This window comes from Pelophylax lessonae (assembly GCF_965119305.1).
Source record: "Pelophylax lessonae genome assembly, chromosome: 1".
NCBI lineage: Eukaryota > Metazoa > Chordata > Amphibia > Anura > Ranidae > Pelophylax > Pelophylax lessonae.
In genome coordinates this window covers 893,196,627-893,212,009 of record NC_138768.1, presented here as the reverse complement: position 1 = coordinate 893,212,009, position 15,383 = coordinate 893,196,627, and the positions used below count along the sequence as shown (strand labels likewise).

The following is a 15,383-nucleotide window of genomic DNA, read 5'->3' as shown; positions in this document are numbered from 1 at the left end:
AACTTTTTGAAATGGATTGTTTTTATCGTGAGAAGAACTGTTCTGTTTTTTTTTTTGGAAGAAGAAGAAGAAGAAGATTCATCAAGGGACACATGGGAGCATATGACAAAGAGGAGGGACTGTTGTGGAAATTTTGATAGACATATTCTTTAGTTTAAATAGTCATGATGTCTCCCAGTGTCGGTTTTACTGATAATCGCTATTCACAGCGATTATCACTTTAACTGTCATTGTAGGAAAGACTTGCTGGTGAAAATCTTATGGTCACTATCAAAATTGGTTTAAAGATATGAATCATGTTTGATGGAAACCCACCAACAGGTAATGGAATGCATGTTTATGGATTGACATGAATGAACAATGAAAAGCCATGTGCTTCCTGGCAGTTTAGTCTTTTGTTCACTCTTGTCCATCTATGGGCGTGTACTCCACAGCTTCTATTGTGCTTTTTGAATGTATTCGTATCTGTGATTGGTGGCCATGAAGCCACTCCCTGTAACTCACTTACTTGCTGTAAATAAACAAGCCCTGCTCAGAACATCAGAACACAGAAGGAGGCACACACACACACTGACACACACACACACTGACACACACACACACACACACACACACACACACACAGACATAGACACACAGACACACAGACACAAGCTCACATAGCCATTTAAGAGACACATAACCTCTCACACATAAACTCTCACACACAAACACTTACTCTTACACAAATGCACACACATACATATCCAATGGAGAGAGACCTGGCAGATGGCATCGAAATGACCCAGCGTGTTTGTTCCTTTCTTTATCGCCGAGTGCTTGGTAAATCGTTATGCAAAAGAGCGGGCCATTTGTACTTTTCAGTACAAGCCTATTTATTTTCCACGACAGATCCCCCCCACATCCAGATCCCCTCCATCATGGAGGAGTTTATCATGTCTCTCTCTGTCCTCATCATCTCCATCTTCAGTATCACACAAGTCACCTGTGTCTGATTCCTGTAGGACAGTCAGTGGATCCATCATGTTACACAGCTCCTCAATGTCCCCCCATCTTCCTGGACAGCTCCTCCTTCTTTATTTCCAGATCCTGGACCAGATCATTGATTACCCCGGAGATCCGCTCTGCCTGCCCAGAGATATCCCTCAGGACTCTCTTCTCCAGGTCTTCCAGACGTCTCCTGAGGTCTCTGAACAGGGCAGTGACTCTCTCTGTTTCATCATCTGCTTTTCCTTGTACTTTCCTCCTGTGTTCCTGCAGACTCTGCACTCTTTTCTCCATCTCCTCTCTCTCTGTCATCAGTTTCTGCAGAACATTCCTCAGTTTCTTCTTCCTCTTCTCAGAGGCCTCATCCAGAGTCTCCACCGGGTGTCCCCGATGTTCTCCATCCAGCCTGCAGGACACACAGATACAGGTGGAGTCCTTAGTGCAGTAATATTCCAGGATCTTCTTATGGACGGAGCATTTCCTGTTCTCCAGGGAAGTGGTGGGGTCACATAAGACGTGTTCTGGTGACTTGCTGTGGACTCTCAGGTGATTGTCACACAGAGAAGCTTCACACATCAGACAGGATTTCACAGCAGGTACAGGAGTGTGAATACAGTAAGTACAGAAGACCCCGGACTCCTCCTGATCTGGGTGGGTGGATTGGAAATTCTAAATTATGTTAGGTAGTTCTAGATTCCTCTGAAGGACGGGACATTTCATGAAGCTTTGGGTACATTCAGGACAGGAATGACCTTCAGACCCCTCCTGTGTATCCAACACACGACCAATACAGTCCCGGCAGAACTTGTGTCCACATTTCAGGGTTACGGGATCTGTATAAATGTTCAGACAGACGGAACATTCCAGCTCCTTCCTCCGATCAGCAGACGCCATCGCTGAGAGCAGAAGAGAGAAATTAAAGTGAAAGTCTCTGACACTCATTAACCAGTTCTGTACACTCCTACACAGGGCGAGGTGACCAGTTCTGTACACTTCTACACAGGGCGAGGTGACCAGTTCTGTACACTCCTACACAGGGCGAGGTGACCAGTTCTGTACATTCCTACACAGGGCGAGGTGACCAGTTCTGTACATTCCTAAACAGGATGAGGTGACCAGTTCTGTTCATTCCTACACAGGGCAAGGTGACCAGTTCTATACATTCCTACACAGGACGAGGTGACCAATTCTATACCTTCCTACACAGGGTGAGGTGACCAGTTCTATACATTCCTACACAGGGCGAGGTGACCAGTTCTGTACACTCCTACACAGGGCGAGGTGACCAGTTTTGTACACTCCTACACAGGGCGAGGTGACCAATTCTATACATTCCTACACAGGGTGAGGTGACCAGTTCTGTACATTCCTACACAGGGCGAGGTGACCAGTTCTGTACACTCCTACACAGGGCAAGGTGACCCGTTCTGTACATTCCTACACAGGGTGATGTGACCAGTTCTGTACATTCCTACACAGGGCGAGGTGACCAGTTCTGTACACTCCTACACAGGGCGAGGTGACCAGTTCTGTACACTTCTACACAGGACGAGGTGACCAGTTCTGTACACTCCTACACAGGGCGAGGTGACCAGTTCTGTACATTCCTACAAAGGGTGAGGTGACCAGTTCTGTACACTCCTACACAGGACGAGGTGACCAGTTCTGTACATTCCTACTCAGGGCGAGGTGACCAATTCTGTACACTCCTACACAGGATGAGGTGACCAGTTCTGTACATTCCTTCACAGGGCGAGGGGACAAGTTCTGTACATTCCTACACAGGACAAGGTGACCAGTTCTGTACATTCCTACACAGGACAAGGTGACCAGTTCTGTACATTCCTACACAGGGCGAGGTGACCAGCTCTGTACATTCCTACACAGGGCGAGGTGACCAGTTCTGTACATTCCTACACAGGGCGAGGTGACCAGTTCTGTACATTCCTAAACAGGATGAGGTGACCAGTTCTGTTCATTCCTACACAGGGCAAGGTGACCAGTTCTATACATTCCTACACAGGACGAGGTGACCAATTCTATACCTTCCTACACAGGGTGAGGTGACCAGTTCTATACATTCCTACACAGGGCGAGGTGACCAGTTCTGTACACTCCTACACAGGGCGAGGTGACCAGTTTTGTACACTCCTACACAGGGCGAGGTGACCAATTCTATACCTTCCTACACAGGGTGAGGTGACCAGTTCTGTACATTCCTACACAGGGCGAGGTGACCAGTTCTGTACACCCCTACACAGGGCAAGGTGACCCGTTCTGTACATTCCTACACAGGGTGATGTGACCAGTTCTGTACATTCCTACACAGGGCGAGGTGACCAGTTCTGTACACTCCTACACAGGGCGAGGTGACCAGTTCTGTACACTTCTACACAGGACGAGGTGACCAGTCCTGTACACTCCTACACAGGGCGAGGTGACCAGTTCTGTACATTCCTACAAAGGGTGAGGTGACCAGTTCTGTACACTCCTACACAGGACGAGGTGACCAGTTCTTTACATTCCTACTCAGGGCGAGGTGACCAATTCTGTACATTCCTTCACAGGGCGAGGGGACAAGTTCTGTACATTCCTACACAGGACAAGGTGACCAGTTCTGTACATTCCTACACAGGACAAGGTGACCAGTTCTGTACATTCCTACACAGGGCGAGGTGACCAGCTCTGTACATTCCTACACAGGGCGAGGTGACCAGTTCTGTACATTCCTACACAGGGCGAGGTGACCAGTTCTGTACATTCCAAAACAGGATGAGGTGACCAGTTCTGTTCATTCCTACACAGGGCAAGGTGACCAGTTCTATACATTCCTACACAGGACGAGGTGACCAATTCTATACCTTCCTACACAGGGTGAGGTGACCAGTTCTATACATTCCTACACAGGGCTAGGTGACCAGTTCTGTACACTCCTACACAGGGCGAGGTGACCAGTTTTGTACACTCCTACACAGGGCGAGGTGACCAATTCTATACCTTCCTACACAGGGTGAGGTGACCAGTTCTGTACATTCCTACACAGGGCGAGGTGACCAGTTCTGTACACTCCTACACAGGGCGAGGTGACCAGTTCTGTACATTCCTACACAGGGTGATGTGACCAGTTCTGTACATTCCTACACAGGGCGAGGTGACCAGTTCTGTACACTCCTACACAGGGCGAGGTGACCAGTTCTGTACATTCCTACACAGGGCGAGGTGACCAGTTCTGTACACTCCTACACAGGGCGAGGTGACCAGTTCTGTACACTCCTACACAGGGCGAGGTGACCAGTTCTGTACATTCCTACACAGGGCCAGGTGACCAGTTCTATACACTCCTACACAGGGAGAAGTGACCAGTTCTGTACACTCCTACACAGGGCGAGGTGACCAGTTCTGTACACTCCTACACAGGGCGAGTTGACCAGTTCTGTACATTCCTAAACAGGACGAGGTGACCAGTTCTGTACATTCCTACACACAGGGCGAGGTGACCAGTTCTGTACATTCCTAAACAGGACGAGGTGACCAGTTCTGTTCATTCCTACACAGGGCGAGGTGACCAGTTCTATACATTCCTACACAGGACGAGGTGACCAATTCTATACCTTCCTACACAGGGTGAGGTGACCAGTTCTATACATTCCTACACAGGGCGAGGTGGCCAGTTCTGTACACTCCTACACAGGGCGAGGTGACCAGTTCTGTACACCCCTACACAGGGCAAGGTGACCCGTTCTGTACATTCCTACACAGGGCGAGGTGGCCAGTTCTGTACACTCCTACACAGGGCGAGGTGACCAGTTCTGTACACTCCTACACAGGACGAGGTGACCAGTTCTGTACACTCCTACACAGGACAAGGTGACCAGTTCTGTACACTCCTACACAGGACGAGGTGACCAGTTTGATGGACGCGGATATCAGATCCCTGTCCTTCTCACTAACTCGGGACAAAGGACCAGCCAATCTCACACCCCGCTGTCACTTATGTAACAATGCCACTCTCAGCGTCACCCTGCACAAAGATTGTCGGACCACAATCTAGGTGTCAGCAGGCTGAGAGCGATTGTCACTGGGCTAATTAAGCAATTAACCCTTTCAATGCCACCACCTATATTTGGTCCAAGCCCGGAGGAAGGTCGTAATTCTAGCAATAACAATTATGATTTTATAATAATGTCTGTAACACGCACTGTCACCACAGACAGGAATGTTCAGAGAATTTATCCTATACAGTATCACTCTTCAAGAGAGAGGTTCTTTGTTAGCTTGCAGTAAGAGCTTCGGGACAAGGTTACCACTTTTCAAAATAAGGTTTTAAAAATGAAAAGGTCAAAATTGGTGCAAATAAAATATTTAAGGAAAAAAAGTGTTTCAAAGAAATAGGGACATAATACAGCAATACTGATGGACAAACATCGGCCGGGGCAGTTCGCGAACGCCAGCCGCGAATTTTCTCAAAAGTCCGTGAACCGCGAGTTCGCGGCGGGCCCCATTGACTTTAATGGGAGGCAAACTTTAAAAACCTTTAGGTCATATTTGCAGCCACAAAAGACGTACTAGCTGTGCACAAATAGTCCCAGCACATGGACAATGTCATAACAGAAGTATTGCAATTGAAAAAGTTGCCCTAAATTTTTTTTTTTTTACATCAAAAAATACATATTTTTTTTCATAAATCAGCCAGAACTGACAGCAGCCGGTAAATAGTGATGTCGCGAACCTAAAATTCGCCGTTCGCGAACGGCGAACGCGAACATCGGCAAATGTTCGCGAACCGGGCGAACCGCCATAGACTTCAATAGGCAGGCGAATTTTAAAACACACAGGGACTCTTTCTGGCCACAATAGTGATGGAAAAGTTGTTTCAAGGGGACTAACACCTGGACTGTGGCATGCCGGAGAGGGATCACGCAAAAAAAAGTTCTTAAAAATTATAATTTTTTGATAGAGAGCCAATTATTGGAAAAATTAAAAAAAAATAAAAATAAAAAATTTCTTTGGATTTAGCATCTGGGGGGTTTAAAAAGTGTACCTGTCAAGTTTCAGCTCTGTAGCATGTCCAGAACCCCTAAAAAACAGCATTTTTCTTATATTTTCAGGAATACGGCTTCTCTGCGGCTGGCTTTTTCTCTTGCAGGCATTTAGCGGGCATTTTTTTAGGCAGGCATGTCATTTTTTGTATTTAGTGTCTGGAGGGTCTAAAAAGTGTACCTGTCAAGTTTCAGCTCTGTAGCATGTCCAGAACCCCTAAAAAACAGCATTTTTCTTATATTTTCAGGAATATGGCTTCTCTGCGGCTGGCTTTTTTTCTTGCAGGCATTTATCGGGCATTTTTTTAGGCAGGCATGTCATTTTTTGTATTTAGTGTCTGGGGGGTCTAAAAACTGTACCTGTCAAGTTTCAGCTCTGTAGTATGTCCAGAACCCCAAAAAAACAGCATTTTTCTTATAATTTTTAGTAGAAAACTAATGCAGTGTCTTTCCAGCTGTCTTTTTTTCTTTCTGGCAAGCTGAAATATGATATGCCAAGGCAAACATGCCTATCAGTTGAGCTATGACACAGACAACACTGCACACATGGGGAAATATGTAAAACAAAAAACAGGAAAAGGAAATTAGGTGACGGTCACAAAACATGATATTGTGATTGGCCAAATAAGAAGTCGCCTCGCGATGAGGTCGCGCCAAAGTCGCGCTAAGTCGCGCCAAAGTCGCACTGGAAGCGACGCTACTTTAGTGGTAGCGGCAGTGTAAACCAGCACTAAAACATCCAGTGTGTGAATACGATCAGGTATGATGTTTTATCGGTCAAGTAGTGTAAGGGTTACGCCCGTCGCCCGCTTCACAGTGACAGACCAAACTCTGACAGACCAAACTCCCCGTTTAACAGTCAGTCAGTCCATTTGCACAACCGCAAACTCCCCATTTGCACAAGGTTGGATACCAGCTAGCCATGTCCCGTTCCTTGTCCTCACTGACATCATTGAAGGTCTCTTCCTCCACCCAGCCACGTACAACACCAAGGGTCCCCAAGGTGACAACAAGCCCCCTGGGACGCCTGCTGTGGCTGGTATTCCACCTCCTCAAAGCCAACATCCTCCTCTGACTTCTCTTCTTCAGACTCCTCTCTCTGCGTTGCCACAGGTCCAGCAATTGACAACGACAAGGCTGCTTCTGGTGGTGATGGGGACCACAACTCTTCCTCTTCATGCTCATCTACAGCCTGATCCAGTACTCTTCGCAGGGCACGCTCCAGAAAAAACGCATATGGGATGAGGTCGATGATGTTGCCTTGGGTTCGACTGACCACCAGGGTTGTCACCTCCGCAAAAGGACGCATGAGCCTACAGCCATTGTTCATGAGCATTCAGTAACGCGGCCAAAAAATACCCAGCTCCGCAGAAAGAATGAAAGAAAATGAATGTTTTTTCTATGAAAAATTATCCTGCGGATCGCTTTTGGTCTGTTCACAATGAAGCAACGACCTTATCATCTGGGGTGTGCCAACACAATCCTAGAGGTGATCGCTTCATTGTGATGCGCAAGCCCCTTCACCACGACAAGGTAACGATCACGAAGGGGAATTGACACATGTATGTGCCTTTTTTTTTGTTTTTTGTTTTTTTGCAGCCACAGTGTAGCACCAGAGGCCAGAAAAATTAGGCATGTACACATGCATGAAAAAGCAGGTATTGTTGCAGCCGCTGCTGTAGCAGCGGCCTGAAAAATTGAGGTTTTAAGGCAGAAAGTGCACTAAAAAATTGCGGCTTGAACCGTAGTTGGTGGCGGAGACGTCACGTAAGTCATCCGGCATGCAGAGAATGATTATATACAGCAGCGTGTGGACCATTTTTAGGCCAAGGCATCTCAGTCATCACCAGGCCTTTTTTAGTCAAATGCATCCCCCACTGTCAGTCCCTTCGGGATCCATGCCTCATTCATCTTAATAAACGTGAGGTAATCAAGACTTTTTTGACCTAGGCGACTTCTCTTCTCAGTGACAATACCTCCTGCTGCGCTGAAGGTCCTTTCTGACAGCACACTTGAAGCGGGGCAGGCCAGAAGTTCAATGGCAAATTGGGATAGCTCAGGCCACAGGTCAAGCCTGCACACCCAGTAGTCAAGGGGTTCATCGCTCCTCAGAGTGTCGATATCTGCAGTTAAGGCAAGGTAGTCTGCTACCTGTCGGTCGAGTCGTTCTCTGAGGGTGGACCCCGAAGGGCTGTGGCGATGCATAGGACTAAAAAAGCTCCGCATGTCCTCCATCAACAAGACGTCTGTAAAGCGTCCTGTCCTTGCCGGCGTGGTTGTGGTGGTAGGAGGAGGATTACTTTCACCTCTTCCCCTGTTGGATTCCCGTTGTGCAGTGACATCACCCTTATATGCTGTGTAAAGCATACTTTTTAACTTATTTTGTAGCTGCTGCATCCTTTGCGACTGCCGGTAATTGGGTAACATATCACAGACTTTCTGCTTATACCGGGGGTCTAGTAGTGTGGCCACCCAGTACAGGTCGTTCTCCTTCAGCCTTTTTATACGAGGGTCCCTCAACAGGCATGACAGCATGAAAGACCCCATTTGCACAAGGTTGGATGCCGAGCTACTCATGTCCAATTCCTCGTCCTCACTGATGTCATTGAAGGTGTGTTCTTCCCCCCAGCCACGTACAACACCACGGGTACCAGATAGGTGACAACGAGCACCCTGGGATGCCTGCTGTGGTTGGTGTTCCTCCTCCTCAAAGCCACATTCCTCCTCTGACTCCTCTTCCTCACACTCCTCTTCCAGTGTTGCCGCAGGTCCAGCAATCGATGGTAAGGCTGTTTCTGGTGGTGGTGATGGTGACCACAACTCTTCCTCTTCCTCTTCACGCTCATCTACGGCCTGATCCAGCACTCTTCGCAGGGCACGCTCCAGGAAAAAAACATATGGGATGATGTCGCTGATGGTGCCTTCGGTGCGACTCACTAGGTTTGTCACCTCCTCAAAAGGACGCATGAGCCTACAGGCATTGCGCATGAGCGTCCAGTAACGTGGCAAAAAAATACCCAGCTCCGCAGAGGCTGTCCTAGCACCACGGTCATACAAATACTCGTTGACCGCTTTTTCTTGTTGGAGCAGGCGGTCGAACATTAGCAGTGTTGAATTCCAACGTGTTGGGCTGTCGCAAATCAAGCGCCTCACTGGCATGTTGTTTCGCCGCTGAATATCTGCAAAGTGCGCCATGGCCGTGTAGGAACGCCTGAAATGGCCACACACCTTCCTGGCCTGCTTGAGGACGTCCTGTAAGCCTGGGTACTTCTGCACAAAACGTTGCACAATCAGATTCAACACATGTGCCATGCACGGCACATGTGTCAACTTGCCCAAATTCAATGCCGCCAACAAATTGCTGCCGTTGTCACACACCACTTTGCCGATCTCCAGTTGGTGCGGGGTCAGCCACTGATCCACCTGTGCGTTCAGGGCGGACAGTAGTGCTGGTCCGGTGTGACTCTCTGCTTTCAGGCAAGTCAACCCCAAGACAGCGTGACACTGTCGTATCCGGCATGTGGAATAGCCCCTGGGGAGCTGGGGGGGTGCAGTTGGTGTGGAGCAAGACGCAACAGCAGAAGAGGACTCAGCCGAGGAGGTTAGCAAAGAGGATGGAGTAGGAGGAGTAGAGGAGGTGGCAGCAGGCCTGCCTGCAAGTCGTGGCGGTGTCACCAACTCCTCTGCAGCAGAGCCACGCATTCCATGCTTGGCAGCCGCCAGCAGGTTTACCCAATGCGCAGTGTAAGTTATATACCTGCCCTGACCGTGCTTTGCAGACCAGCTATCAGTGGTCAGATGGACCCTTGCCCCAACACTGTGTGCCAGACGGGACATGATTTCCTTTTCCACAATAGAGTACAGGTTGGGGATTGCCTTTTGTGAAAAATAATTTCGGCCGGGTACCTTCCACTGCGGTGTCCCAATAGCGACAAATTTTTTGAAGGCCTCAGACTCCACCAGCTTGTATGGTAAAACCTGGCGGGCTAAGAGTTCCGACAAGCCAGCTGTCAGACGCCGGGCAAGGGGGTGACTCTGTGAGATTGGCTTCTTACGCTCAAACATTTCCTTCACAGACACCTGACTGTGGACAGGTGACTAGCAGGAACTGCTGAAGGTGAGAGGCGGAGGGGCGGGTTGTTGATAGGGGGCATGGAGGACAGCAGTGGTTGACGTGGCTGAAGATGCTGGACCAGGAGGAGGATGGTGGCTTTCAGTTTGTGTGCTGCTTTTACTCATGTGTTGATCCCATAGGCGTTTGTGATGTGAGATCATGTGCCTTCGCAAAGCAGTTGTACCTAGGTGGGTGTTGGACTTCCCACGACTCAGTTTCTTTTGGCACAGGTTACAAATGGCATCGCTGATATCAGAGGCAGACACACAAAAAAAATGCCACACTGCTGAGCTTTGCAAGGACGGCATTCTGGTGGTGGCAACAGCTTGCGTTGATTGGCGTGCTGTCTGGCTGACCCCGGGTGCCGAATCTACATGCTGTCTGACTGCGCCACTAGCTCCTTGCGATGACCTCCTCCCCCTGCTTCCAACTCGTCTCCTCCTCCTCTCTGTCTCCCCATCTGAACTTTCCCCCTCTTCTTCTGCTCTTCGAGCAGGCACCCAGGTGACATCCACAGACACATCGTCATCATCAGCCGCTTCACTTGACAACTCAGCAAAGGCAGCAGCAGCAGGTACAACATCATCATCATCATCATCACAATGTACGTCCATGTGTATAATGCTGCCTGACTGAGACATATCCCCGTTATCTACATCCTCTGGCACTAATAGTTGCGCATCACTTATTTCTTCCAACTGATGTGAAAATAACTCCTCTGATGGATCAAGTGAAGCGGCTGTGGTGCTAGTGTTGGTGGTGGTGCCGGCGGGCTGGCGAGTGGTAAATTGAGAGGTGCCCGAAGCTGAGCTGGAGGAGGATGGTACATTAAGGTTCCGAGCGGAAGCTGTAGATGATTGGGTGTCCTGTGTAAGCCAGTCAACTATGGCCTCAGAATTTTTTGAGTTCAGGGTCTGTGGTGGCCTCTGAACACTGGGCATTATTCTAGGGCCTAAGGAAATCACAGCACCACGACCACGACGGCCCTTGCGGGGGTGGCCTGCCTCTGCCTGTCATTTTTTTTAATGTGTTGTTACTGTTGTACTATGAGTGCAAGCTGCTGTGCCACCTTATATATCAGTGGTGGGTGTGCAGTGGCACAGTACACTCTCTGTGGACCTGACAGCAGTCACTGGCACCCAGGCAACTGCAATTTAAAAAATATATATATTTTTTTTTTACTTTGCAAGCTGCTGTGCCACCTTATATATCAGTGGTGGGTGGGCAGTGGCACAGTACACTCTCTGTGGACCTGACAGCAGTCACTGGCACCCAGGCAACTGCAATTTAAAAAATATATATATTTTTTTTTTACTTTGCAAGCTGCTGTGCCACCTTATATATCAGTGGTGGGTGGGCAGTGGCACAGTACACTCTCTGTGGACCTGACAGCAGTCACTGGCACCCAGGCAACTGCAATTTAAAAAATATATATATTTTTTTTTACTTTGCAAGCTGCTGTGCCACCTTATATATCAGTGGTGGGTGGGCACACAGTGGCACTGCAGTGGGCACAGTACACTCTGTGGACCTGACAGTCACTGGCAGCCCAGGCAACTGCAATAATAAAAAATATTTTTTTTTTCAATTTATTGCAACAAGATGCTGTGCCACCGTATATATATCAGTGGTGGGCAGTGCACTGCAGTGGGTACAGTGCACTCTGTGGACCTGACACAGCACTCACTGCAATTATGACAGAGGAAAAAAAAATATTTTTTAAAATGCCAGGTACTGTGCCTGTGCCACCCGAAATGAGTGTGGTGTGCACACAGTACAGTCTGTGGTAGGTCTTTGGCCTCTCACACACAGCGGGCAGGCAACTGCAGTGTACAATAGATATATATATATATATATATATATATATATATATATATATATATATATAGGAAAAACTCTATTACCAGTTACCAGCCCTTAAAAGGGCTTTTGGGGACGCTAAATATATATATATGTATATATATAAATAAAAAAAAAAAAACTCAATTACCAGCCCTTAAAAGGGCTTTTGGGGACACTAGATATATATATATATATATATATATAAGAAGAAACAACTCAATTACCAGCCCTTAAAAGGGCTTTTGGGGACGCTAGAAATATATATATATATAAAAAAAAAAAAAATTACACAAATACCAGCCCTTAGAAGGGCTTTTTGGGGTGCTGTCCTTACAGCAGTAGTGGACCAAGAACACTGCAAGACCAGGAACACTGACTAACTGTCCCTAGCTTAACAGCAGCAGCAGCAGCTCTCTCCCTACTCTCACTACACACACTGCTTCAGAATGATCTAAGATGGATGCTGCCCTTGCTTATTTATAGGAGGTGGGAGGGTGTGGGAGGGAGGTATGCTGATTGGCTGGAAATGTGTCTGCTGACTGTGAGGTTCAGGGTCAAAGTTTGCCTCAATGATGTATTATGGGGGGCGGACCGAACATCGCATATGTTCGCCCGCAGCGGCGAACGCGAACATGCAAAGTTCGCCGGGAACTGTTCGCCGGCGAACAGTTCTATACATCTCTACCGGTAAATACATGTCTAATACATATAGGGTCCATTCACACATCTGTAAAATGGGTCCGCATCCATTCCACTATTTGGAGGAACCTTTACAGACCCATTGTTTTTCATTTCCAGTCTGAAAAATTAGGCATTCACAGGATACAGAAGTAAGTGTCGCCCATTCCAGGCCCCAAACATTAGCCCACATGGGTTTACCTGACAGCTAAGTACATAGTATTCTGTGGCTGAAGGTACATTAGGCATTCACACAGTATACAGAAGTAAGTGTCAGCCTATGTAGGCTGCAAAATTTAGCTCACATGGTTTGAACTGACAGCAAAGAACTTAGTATTTGATGGCTAGATGTACGGTAGGCATTCACAGTACACAGAACCGTAAGTGTCGTCCTGTATAGGCTCCAAAAATTAGCTCACATGGTTTGAACTGACAGCAAATAACTTAGTATTTGATGGCTAGAGGTACGGTAGGCGTTCACAGGATACAGAACCGTAAGTGGCGGCCTGTATAGGCTCCAAAAATGAGCTCACATGGTTTGAACTGACAGCAAAGAACGTAGTATATGATGGCTAGAGGTACGGTAGGCGTTCACAGTACACAGAACCGTAAGTGTCGGCCTGTGTAGGCTCCAAAAATTAGCTCACATGGTTTGAACTGACAGCAAAAAACTTAGTTTTTGATGGCTAGAGGTACGGTAGGCATTCACAGGATACAGAACCATAAGTGTCGGCCTGTATAGGCTCCAAAAATTAGCTCACAAGATTTGAACTGACAGCAAAGAATGTAGTATTTGGTGGCTGGAGGTACATTAGGCATTGACAGAAAAAATAATTGTCGGCCCTGAAAGGCCCCTAAAATTTGCCATTCAATGGACATGAAATCCCTTTTATGCCACTGTATGTAGCGAAGCTAAGGACCAGGAATTGTTGTGGGTGGAGGAATTTCGATGAAACCTGGTCTACTGGTCAAATGTGTTGAATTCCGCAGAGATCCATGCCTCATTAATTTTTATAAATGTGAGGTTGTCTACACTGTCATGAGCTAGGCGAGTGCGCTTATCGGTCACGATCCCCCCTGCTGCGCTGAACGTCCTTTCGGACAGGACACTGGACGGGAGGCAAGCCAACAGTTCCATTGCAAATTGTGCAAGCTCTGGCCAGAGGTCAAGCCTGCTCACCCAGTAGTCCAGGGGTTCATCACTCCTCAGAGCGTCCACATCGGCTGTTAACCAGATGTAGTCGGACACCAGTCGATCTAGGTGTTCCCTCATGCTGGATCCGGAGTACAGCTGTCGATGGTTTGGCTGAGAGGAGGATCTCATATCTGAAGTGACCAAGACATCTTCCAACCGCCCTCTTCTTGCAGGCGCTGTTGGATTGCTACCCACAACTGTCTCTTTGTGACTGGAAATTCCTCTGCCAGTGCACGGAAAAGCAGAATTCAGCATTTCCCTCAGCAAGGCCTGGAAGTGCTGCATTCTGACCGCCCTCTGTGATTGTGGTAACATTTCCGCCATTTTGTGTTTGTACCGGGGGTCTAAGTACGTTGCCACCCAGTACTGGTCCTTGGCCTTTATGCGTTTTATACGGGGGTCCCCCTTAAAATGCTGCAGCATGTAGGCCCTCATTCCCACTAAACTGGAAGCGGTATAGCGGCCTGCTTCCAGCTCATCATCCAGGATAATGTCGTCCTCGTTCTCCTCCCCCCATCCATGGATAACACCAGGGATCCCAGAAAGGTTTAAAGCATGCTCTTCTTGCTCCTCCTCATCCCCCCAGCACCATCCTCCTCCTCTGACTCCTCTTCAGACTCCTGCTGTTGATTTGTCTCAGATGGAGTAGCACCCCCTGGAAATTCATCCAACATTGCGACTTCCTGATATTCGTGCTCCTGCTCCTCGACGGCTTGATCAATGACATGACGCAATGCACGCTCCAGAAAGAATGCATAAGGTATGATGTCACTTATGGCTCCCTGGCCGTGACTGACCAGTTTGGTGATCTCATCCAATGGCCGCAGAAGTCTGCATACGTCCCGCATGAGCAGCCACTGGTCAGGTGAAAAATACCCAAGCTCCCCACAACCTGTCCTGCCACCGAGTTCAAACAGGTAGTCATTAACTGCACGTTTCTGCTGGAGCAGCCTATTGAGCATATGCAACGTTGAGTTCCATCGCGTGGGGAAGTCACAAATAAGACGCCTGAGGGGCAGGTTGTGTCGCCGCTGAGTATCAGCAAGGCGAGCCATGGCTGTGTAAGATCTTCGGAAATGGCCTGAGATTTTCCTGGCCTGCCACAAGACGTCCTGGACCCCAGGGTATTTGCCAATGAATCGCTGCACCACCAAGTTCAGGGTGTGTGCCATGCATGGCACGTGTGTTATTTTGCCCTGTTTCAGCGCGCTCAGCAGATTGGCACCGTTGTCGCACACCACTTTACCAACTGACAAATTCAGCGGTGTCAGCCACTGATCTGCCTGTGAACGCAAAGCTGAAAGGAGTGCAGGACCAGTGTGGCTCTTGACTTCCAGGTACAACAGACACAGCACAGCACAGCATGGCAACGTCTCACCTGGCATGTGGAATAGGTTCTGGGGATCTTGGGCGGCGCAGGAGAAGAGACGGTAGCAGTGGAAGAGGAGGAGTCAGCCGAGGAGGAGAGGGAGGATGGAGGAGGAGGAGAAGAAGAGGCAGGCCTGCTTGCAATTTTTTTTGGCTTTAT

The 15,383-nt window shown here is 48.3% G+C and overlaps 1 pseudogene across 1 annotated transcript; it reads right to left on the bottom strand.

The window, feature by feature from the left end:
• Window positions 1-932: 932 nt before the first annotated feature.
• LOC309566542 (E3 ubiquitin/ISG15 ligase TRIM25-like) lies at window positions 933-1,972 on the bottom strand (annotated as a pseudogene). Its single transcript has one exon. The product of its transcript is annotated as an E3 ubiquitin/ISG15 ligase TRIM25-like (transcript).
• Window positions 1,973-15,383: the final 13,411 nt, after the last annotated feature.